At 42.2% G+C, this 9,700-nt stretch overlaps 1 protein-coding gene across 1 annotated transcript in view; it reads right to left on the reverse strand.

Moving 5' to 3' along the window:
* Positions 1 to 5,488, reverse strand: part of MC3R (melanocortin 3 receptor) — a 12,587-nt gene extending 7,099 nt beyond the window's left edge. The window contains exon 1 of the mRNA XM_006839165.1: positions 5,476 to 5,488. The gene's annotated coding sequence lies outside the window, so the exon portion shown is untranslated. The remainder of the gene's footprint in view (positions 1 to 5,475) is intronic.
* Between the last annotated feature and the right edge of the window lie 4,212 nt (positions 5,489 to 9,700).

A 9,700-nucleotide genomic window follows, 5' to 3' on the forward strand; every position in this document is an offset into this window, starting at 1 on the left:
CCCAAAACAACCCTGTATGGTATCTCTAAACATGATTTACGTAGACCAAAACCCAAACCGATTGGTTGGTTTTGAATCAGTTGTGACTCACGGAGACAGAGACGTGTGTGTTTCTGAGTAGATCTCTGCTCCAGATCAGTGGCTGTGGCCTTTCAGAAGTAGATTGCTTGTAGATTACTCAGTCCATTTCTACCTTTCTCCCACAGCACCTCTCGATGGATTTGAACCACCAGACTTTCAGTTAGTATCTACATCCTTTTGTGCCAAAATAGGATACAAAATATCCTATTTTGTAGTAAAATCAGTGTTAGTACTTTATAGTTGTATTTCTTTTTTAACTTTGTATTGTGAATTGGGTGAAAGTTTACAGAGAAGATCAATTTTCCTTTCAACAATTGAGACACATTTTGTTTTATTTCATTGATTGCAGTTTCCACAATGTGGTCTCACTCATCTGATATCTATCTACCTTACGTTTCCTGTTTCCATTCCATCTTATGGTTGTCTTTCTTTTATCAGTCACCAGTTCGGCGTCCTTAAAAATCCCTGATTTATCTGAGATCCTTTGTCTAGTTAACAGTTAACAAGCTTAAGTCACAGTGTTGTGTTTCTGGAGACATTATGTTGGTGATGTCATGATGGTGGCTGGGTCAGCACCATCCTGTTTCCATACACCAGGGTTGGAATCATGTGGACCTTTGTTTCCCAGCTTTCACTGTCTCTCCCAGTCACATGGAAGCTTGTTAACATGCATCTTCTGTGGTGGGGCCCGGATTCTCTACTTCTAGAAAGCTTCCAGGGGATGACCATTCGTGTGATTCTGGTCCATGAACCACACTTTGAGGAGAAGGACATAGAAGACACTTGGCCTTCTTTGTGTGCATCCATGACTCCTACCTCCCCATGGCAGGACTCAGAAACTCATTTCCCATCCTTTCTTGAGGTGGAAGCCCCACTAAATAGGATCTGTGGCTGTTAAACCTTAACGGACATCTGAGTCACTGGTGGATAAAAGATTCTGACACTGTAGGCCTGGACAAGACCTGAGATTCTGCGTGTCCAACAATCTCCCAGGTAACATGGATGCTAGTGGTCCAGAGAACATGCTTTGAGTAGCAAGGGAATGGACCTAGCCTTTTGGGTCTTATTTTCCTTTTGGGTTAGGGATAAGGTGAGGCTAGGAGTAGGGCTTGGTTTAGTTTTAGGGTTATAGTTACTGTTGTTAAGTGCCGTTGAGTTGGTTCCGACTCATAGCGATCCTGTGTAGGGTTTCTGGTGAGCTTGAGCCACCGACCTTGTGGTTCAAACTGACCTTGTGGTCCAGAGCATTATCCTGCAATGCCGCACTAGGACTCCAGTTAGGTTTATTTTATTTATTTTTAATCTATACTTTATTTATTTACCTATGTCTATTTTAGTGTTTAGAGTTCTGATGTGGCACTGTTGGATAAACACTGGACTGCAAACCATAAGGTTGGTGGTTCAAGCCCACCAGCCACTCCTCAGAAGCACTATACAGGGTAGCTATGAATCGGAACTGACTTGATGGCCCGGTCAAACTTAGCATTTGGATAATCTGTTTGCAAAGTATTTGTTAGGTCTTTGGCCCATTTTCCAATGTATGTTCTAATTGATTTCTTAAAGGAATTCTTTGTCTTTCTTTCATTTTTTGAGGTTGCTTTATGGCCCAATATATGCTGTATTCTGGAGAACGTTCCACGTGTGCTGGAAAAGAATGTACATTGTGTTGTGTTGAGTGTTCCAAACATTTATCTGAGTTCAAACTGGTTGATTGTGTTGTGGGGTTCTTCTGTGTATTGGTTGAGTTTCCATCTAGTTTGCTGTTCTTCATCCACCATGGTCTATTACAATCTCCCGTTGTCATGTAGAACTGCCCATTTTGCTCTTTAATTATGTTGTTGTTGTTGTTAAGTGCCGTTGAGTTGATTCCGACCCATAGTGACCGTGTATAGGGTTTCCAAGAAGCAGCTGGTGAGCTTGAACCACTGACCTTGCAGTTCAAATGACTTTGCAGTCTGACGCATTAGCCCACAGCGCCACACCAGGACTCCTCAATTCTGTTAGAGCCTGATTTATGTATTGAAGCTTCTTTCATTAGGTGCATAGACAATTTTTATGCTTATGTCCTGTTGTTCAGTTGACCCTTTGGTCATTATATGATGTCCCTCTATGTTTCCTATGCTGACCTTTACCTCAAAGTCCACTTTATCAGAAATTAATCTTGCTACTCCTGCTTGTTTTTGATTGCTGTTAGCTTGTTATATTTTTTCCACCCTTTTATTATTTATTTTTTAAAATTTTTATCCTTTAGTCTTTGTATCTAAGGATTTTCTTTATTTGAGCATTAAGAGTGGCTACTTGGTTTGCAAAATCTGCCACCCATCTGTCAGTCTGGTGTTTCAAATCCAGCAGGGTCTCCTATGGTGGACAGGTCTCAGCGGAGCTTGCAGACTAAGAGTAGAACAGGAAGAAGGACCAGGCGGCGTGACCACTTGATCTCTAGAGCTAACTCTTTCAAAAGGTGCCATGCTGATGTTGAAGAGTCTCTACGAATTTAGTTATACAGCTGTTTCGGTTCAAGTTGACTTCAGGGGAGAATTAGGGTTCACAGTTTGAAGATTTTCTCAGAGTAATAGATATGGGGGTTTCTCCAGTCTCAGTATATCCAGTAAGTCTGGATTCTGTGGGAATTTGAAATTCTGTTCCACATCTTCCTCCTTTTGATCAGTGGTCATCTATTGATCCCTTGATCAAAACATTTAGTAATGGTAGTTGGGTACCATCCATTTCTTGGATCTACAGACTAGTTCCTTCTCTGATTCTTGGATCTCTGTCTTCCTCCGTTGTGCCAAGCAAACAGAGACCATTCTTTTATCTTGGATGGTCACTGGTAAGCTTTTAAGACCCCAGGCATTACTCACTGAACTGTGGGGTGGAACAGTAACTTTGAAAACAGTATTAGGTCAATTGACTAGACAGCCCCAGGAAGCCATGTAAGGTGTGAAATTTAAGTAGGCATCATTCTCAGATCCTTGCCTCACGCTGATCTTACTCCTGCCTCGCAAAGTCCTGTGAGGTAACTCTGTGTTACTAATTGCATCGTGCAGAATGCGTTTATTTCTTGTGTTTACAGCTTCACTGGGATCGGAGCATCCATGGGGGAGAGCCAGAATGCAAACCCAAGAGTCAGAGCCACAGGCTTAGCCGCATCACCCCCTTCTGATGATGCTGTTTTTTCTTCTATGCTTTCTGATTGGCTGGCAACTTTCAGAAGCACCTGGGTCTAGTTCTGACTTCTAAGGCCTTAGCTGCCTTGAATAGTCCTTTGGGAACCAAGTTGGTGGGGGCTGCAAATGGGTAATGCTCTCAGCTGCTAACTGTAAGGCTGATGGTTCGATTCCACCCAGAGATGCCTTGGCAGAAACGTCTGTCAGTCTACTTTTGTAAAATCATTCCTTGAGCTCCCACAGAACTTAGCTCTACTAGACTGTATAAGAGGTATCCATGAGTAGGAGTCCACCGGAAGCACTGGTTTAAAAAGAAATGTTTTTATTTCTCTGAGGGTTTTAGGTTTTCCTATTAAAGAGAAAAGAAAAGAAAAGAAATTGCTGTTGGAAGACACTAAGAACAGCAGGGAGCTGCCGCTGTTGGATACTAGGGTCGCCTCCGATGCAGAGTAAAGACCCTGCCTGGCCTCCTTCCTTCCTGAGAAGGCTGTGTGGGTGGGGAGACAGTCCAGCCCCTGCAGATCCCTCCCCTCACACTGCAGGAGGTTCACCCCTCAGACAGACTCCTGTCACCCCGACTTCTCAATTCTCTCAGCTGGAGGCCGAGATGAGATCAGAGAGTCACAGAGGAGGAAGCACGTCGCTGCTTTCCACAGGGACAGGTGCCAGGAACCTGAGCCCAGAACCTCTGTAACTCACCCCCCTGAGGTGGAGGTGCAGAGAAGGGGCAAGTCGGTTCCCCCAGAATTTCTTCAGCAGAGATGCTGATCTTTAAGGTTCTGAGAATCAGTGGAGAGTGAGAGGAACCCGAAATTGACAGGACGTCTCAGGCCAGCTGAGCTGTACTAAATTGGGTGAGGGCTCTGTTTACGCCCAGCATAGATCAGTCATCCCATGTGAGATCTCCCCACTCCCATGGCTATGAGATCTCCACACTCCCATGATTGTGAGATCTCCATACTCCCATGGCTGTGAGATCTCCCCACTCCCATGGCTGTGAGATCTTCCCACTCCCATGGCTGTGAGATCTCCCCACTTCCATGGCTGTGAGATCTCCCTACTCCCATGACTGTGAGATCTCCCCACTCCCATGACTGTGAGCTTCCACACTCCCATGGCTGTGAGATCTCCACACTCCCAAGCAGCTGGAGGGAAACCTAGCCAGCACACCACAGCCCTTGTGTCTAAGTGTATGAGACCACAGTCCTGGATCAGGAAATGTTCTAAAGATAGATGTAGCGAGAAAATTCTGAGGAGTCAAAGGGACCCCTCTGGACCCCAGGAGCTGCTCATAGCATGTGAGGAGCAGGGATGGAAGCCAGCAGGAAGACCATGGTTTTCATCGGGGAGCACTTGAGAAGCATATTTTGGAATCTCCTCCAATATTTCAGTTCTCTCTCTCTCTCATTACATTTTCATTTTCAAAATCTCCCTTAATGTCTGTTGAGACTTCCTTGACCCACTTGCTATTTAGATGTGTGCACCTTAATTTCCAGATGAGTTTGGAGTTTCTAGCTTTCTTTCTGTGCCTGGTTTTTAGTTTGGTTCCATCCCAATCCAAGAGTATATTTTGTATGATTTCTATTCTTTTTAATTTGTGATGGGATACTGTTTGGTTCAGAACGTGGCCATATTCACTCATTTGATCACTCAGTCAGAAAACATTTCCTAAGTGTGTCTGTTTGGGTGAATGTTCCATGTGAACTTGAAATCCAGTGTATTCTACTATAAGATATATTCCACAGATTTCCAGTATGTCCACGTGTATGAAATGAAATGCCCCTTGATTGGTTTCCTCCAATCAAGTTTGCTTATGTACAAACTCCTCTTGGAGTGATCAGGATCTAAAATGGAATCAAATCTAAAATCAGTTAATACATTGATTGATGCTGCTGTTCAGTTCTGCTGTAACCATACTCATTTTCTGTCTGTTGGTCTGTCAATGACTGAGAGAGGGGTGGTTCGGTCTCCAGCTATCATAATGAATCTGTCTCTTTAGTTTTACAGCTATCTGGTTTGCCTTGTATATTTTGATATACTTAGGAGCCCTGGTAGTGTAGTGGGCTATGTGTTGGGTTTCTAACTGCAAGATCAGCAGTTCGAATCCACCAGTTGCTCCATGGGAGAAATATGAGGCTTTCTGCTCCTGTAAAGATTTCCAGCCTCGAAAACCTTATACAGACAGGGTTGCTATGACTCAGAAGTGACGGCACACCATCACCACCACCATTTGGATGCTCTGTTGTTCAGCACATACACATTCAGGATTCTTATGTCTTCTTGAAGAATAGCAGAACATGAAAGAACATGTGTAGCTGGTTTTGCATGCGTTAAATGTATTAAGTGTGGGGTTGCAACACAACACCATCATCTCTCCTAAGACTTTCTTTTGTTGTAGTAGCATAGCAATCTCGTATGCTTTGCTCTGCAAGGACCAAGAACTGGTGTGTGTATGTGTGTGTGTGTGTGTGTGTGGACTAGATGTCTATGTAAAATGTTATAAATATGTTACCTGTTGAGGCCAGACTATTGTTGTTATAAGGCGTCATTGAGTCTATTCCAACTCATAAGACAGAATGAAACACTGCCCAGTCCTCACAATTGTTATGTTTGAACTCATTGCTGCTGCTACTTTGCCAAGCATCTCACTGGAGGGCTTCCTCTTCTTCACTGACCCTCCACTTTCCCAAGTGTGATGTCCTTCTTCAGGAACTGGTCCTACCTGACATGTCTGAGATATGAGGGAAAACGTCTTTCCATCTTTGCTTCAGAGGAACAATCCAGCTGCACTTTTCTCCAAACAGATTTGTTTGTTCTTTTGGTCCAATAAAGGAGCTAATTTGGAAGATCTACCCTGGGTTCCCTGTGTCTACTGGGCTTAGTCTATTTTACCCAATAGAAGGGATTTGCATGACCATGGTGATTTTCTTTTATTGACAAAGCTATTAAATTGAAAGTTTTTGCTGTCCTTCAGAAAGGAGCCCTGGTGTCACAATGCAATGTTTAAGTGCTGGGCTGCTAACCAAAAGGATGGTGGTTCAAACCCAGCAGCTGCTCTGTGGAGAGAAGATCAGGGGATCTGCTCTGGTGAAGACTCCAGCTTACTACTCTGCCCTATAAGATTTCTATGAGTCAGAACCGACTTGACAGCATGCAGCAAGTGCCCATCAGAATCCCACAAGGTTGGCCACGGAGGCTATTATCATCATTCCGTTTAAAGGAACATTGACTGATGAAAATAGATCCCAATATTTTAGAAGGAAGAATGGGATGGGAGAGAATTACGTGCTTCAAGGACAACGGGACTGACTAGTTTCCCAGTGGAACCTCTTTGCTCTGAAGAAGGAGGATAACATACCTTAGAATATTATCAGAACCATTGGAACACAAGTGTTTTCTTTGGTAGGGATAGCTTTAAAATTAAAAAAATTTTGAAGCCAAGGCTCTTTTCCTTCCGACTTAACAGACAACTCGTTGTTGTTGTTGTTAGGTGCCATTGAGTTGACAGCAACTCATAGTTGACACCAACTCATATACACAACAGAATGAAACACTGCCTGGTCTCGGACCAACTTCACAATTGTCGCTAAGTCTGAGCCCATTTTTGCCACCACTGTATCCATCCCACTGGGGGTCTTCCTCTTTTTCTCTGACGCTCCACTTTACCAAACATGATATCCTTCTCCAAGGACTGGTCTCTCATGATAATATGGCCAAAGTATGAGAGATAAGGCTTGCCATCTTGTCTTCCAAGGAACATTCTGGCTGTACTTCTTCCAACAAAGATTGGTTTGTTCTTTTGGCAGTCCATGGCACTTTTAATATTCTCCTCCAACACCATAACTAACTCAAATGCATCAATTCATCTATGGTCTTCCTTATTCATTGTTCAACTTTCTAATGCATATGAGGTTATTGAAAATACCATGACTATGATCAGGCACACCTTAGTCCTCAAACTGACATCTTTGCTCTTCAACACTTTAAAGAGGTCTTGTGCAGCAGATTTGCCTAATGCCATATGTTGTTTGATTTCTTGGCTGCTGCTTCTATGAGTATTGATGGTTGATCCAAGAAAAATGAAGTCTTTGACAACTTCAATCTTTTCTCCACTGATAAGAATGTTGTTTATTGGTCTAGTGGCAAGGATTTTTGTGTTCTTTACATTAAGATGTAATCCATACCAAAGGCTGTGGTCTTTGATCTTCATCAGTAAACGTTTTAAGTCCTCTTCACTTTCAGCAAGCAAGGTTGTATCATCTGCATATCACAGGTTGTTAATGAATCTTCCTCCAATCCTGATGCCACATTTTCCTCCATGTAACCTAGCTTCTTGGATTATTTGCTCAGCATACAGGTTGAATAATTATGGTGAAAGAATACAACCCTGTCTCACACCTTTCCTAATTTTATACCATTCAGTGTTCCCATGCTCTGTTCGAACAACTGCCTCTTGGTCCAGGTGCAGATTCCTCATGAGCACAATTAAGTGTTCTGGAATACTCATTCTCCACAATGTTGTCCATAGCTTGTCATGATACACACAATTGAAAAACTTTTGTATAGTCAATAAAGCACAGGTAAACTTCTTTCTGATATTCTCTGTTTTCAGCCAAGTTCTATCTGACATTAGCAATGCTATTCCTCTTTCTACGTCCTCTTCTGAATCTGGCTTGAACTGCTGGAAGTTCTTTGTCAATGCATAGTTGCAGCCATTTCTGTATTATGTTTAGCAAATTGTTACTTACATGCTGTATTAATTATATTGTCTGATGATTTTCGCACAACACTGGGTCACTGTCTTTGGAATGAGCACAGATATGGTTCTCTTCCAGTCAGTTGGCCATGTAGTTGTCTTCCAAATTTCTTGGCATAGATGAGTGGGTGCCTCCAGTGTCGCCTCACTTTCTTGAAAGATTTCAATTTGTACTCTATCAATTCCTGGTGCCTTGATTTTTTGCCAAATCCTTCAATGCACCTTGGTCTTCTTCCTTCAGTATCATTGGTTCTTAATCATACGCTACCTCTTGAAATGGTTGAACATAGACCATTTTCTTTTGGTACAGTGACTCTGTGTATTTCTTCCATCTTCTTTTGATGCTTTAGGCATCATTCAATAATTTTCCCAGAGAATCCTTCAATAACAAATTTTGAGGCTTGAATTTTTTCTTCAGTTCCCTCAGCTTGAGAAACGCTGAGCATGTTCTTCCCTTTTGGTTTTCTAAGTCCATATCTTTGCACATTTCGTTATAATATTTGACCTTGTCTTCTCGAGCTGACCTTTGAAACTTTCTGTTCAGCTCTTTTGCCTCCTCATTCTTCCATTGGCTTTAGCATCTATATGCTGGAGAGTAAATTTCAGAGTCTCTTCTGCCATCCATGATCTTTACCTTCTTTATGACCTTTTGCTTTCTTCCTGTATGATGTTCTTGATGTCATTGCACAACTCTTCTGGTTTTTGATCTTTATTGTCTAATACATCAAATCTGTTCTTCTTCTTCTTCTTCTTATTTTTATTGTGCATTGAGTGATAGTTACATGGGAGAACATCAGCTTTACATTTATCCTATCGTATTTCGTTTTGTTGCAATGATTACAATCCTCTCCATGTATCATCATTCAACAGCATTTGCTCCCATTCCCTCTGTTTTTTTTTTATATACACCAAAGCACTCAGGAATATATAACTATTCAAACACCAAAGGGTACGCCCCACAAGCGTGCTCCCTGGCCATCAGCACACAGCCCCTCTCCCTCCACTTCATCTCTCCACGTCATTGACTCTGCCTCCATCTCTAACATCACTGCTTCTTTGAATAGGGTCCACACTCCCCTCTTCTCCCTTGATGGTCCCAGGGTCCTCCTCTCCTGGGCTGCAAGATCAACCACTCCACTCTTTTTGTTACAAAATGTCAACGTTTACATTCACAACACTCACAGCCAGTCCTGATAGCAATTATTCACTATTGAAACACAGGAGCCTTATCTCCATCTCCTTTAATCAAATCTGCTCTTGAGATGGTTTCTAAGTTCAGGTAGGGTATTATTAAGGTCATATTTTAGCTTTCGTGAACTTGTTTGAATTTTTTTCAGCTTTAACTTGAACTTGCTTATGAGCAATTGATGGTCTATTTCACAGTATGCCCCTGGCCTTGTTTTGGCTGATGATATGGAGCTTTTCCACCATCTCTTTCCACAGATGCAGTCAATTTGATTTCTGTGTTTTCCATCTGGTGAGGTCCATGTGTATAGTCAACTTTTATGTTGCTGAAAAAAGGCATTTGCAATGAAGAACTCATTGGTCTTGCAAAATTCTATCATAGGATCTCCAGCACTCTTTCTGTCACCAAGGTCATATTTTCCAACTACTAATCCTTTCTGTTTGTTTCCAATCTTCGCATTCTAATCGCCAGTAATTATCAATATATCTTGATTGCATGTTTGATCAATTT

Source organism: Chrysochloris asiatica, unplaced genomic scaffold (genome assembly GCF_000296735.1).
Source record: "Chrysochloris asiatica unplaced genomic scaffold, ChrAsi1.0 scaffold00023, whole genome shotgun sequence".
Taxonomy (NCBI): domain Eukaryota; kingdom Metazoa; phylum Chordata; class Mammalia; order Afrosoricida; family Chrysochloridae; genus Chrysochloris; species Chrysochloris asiatica.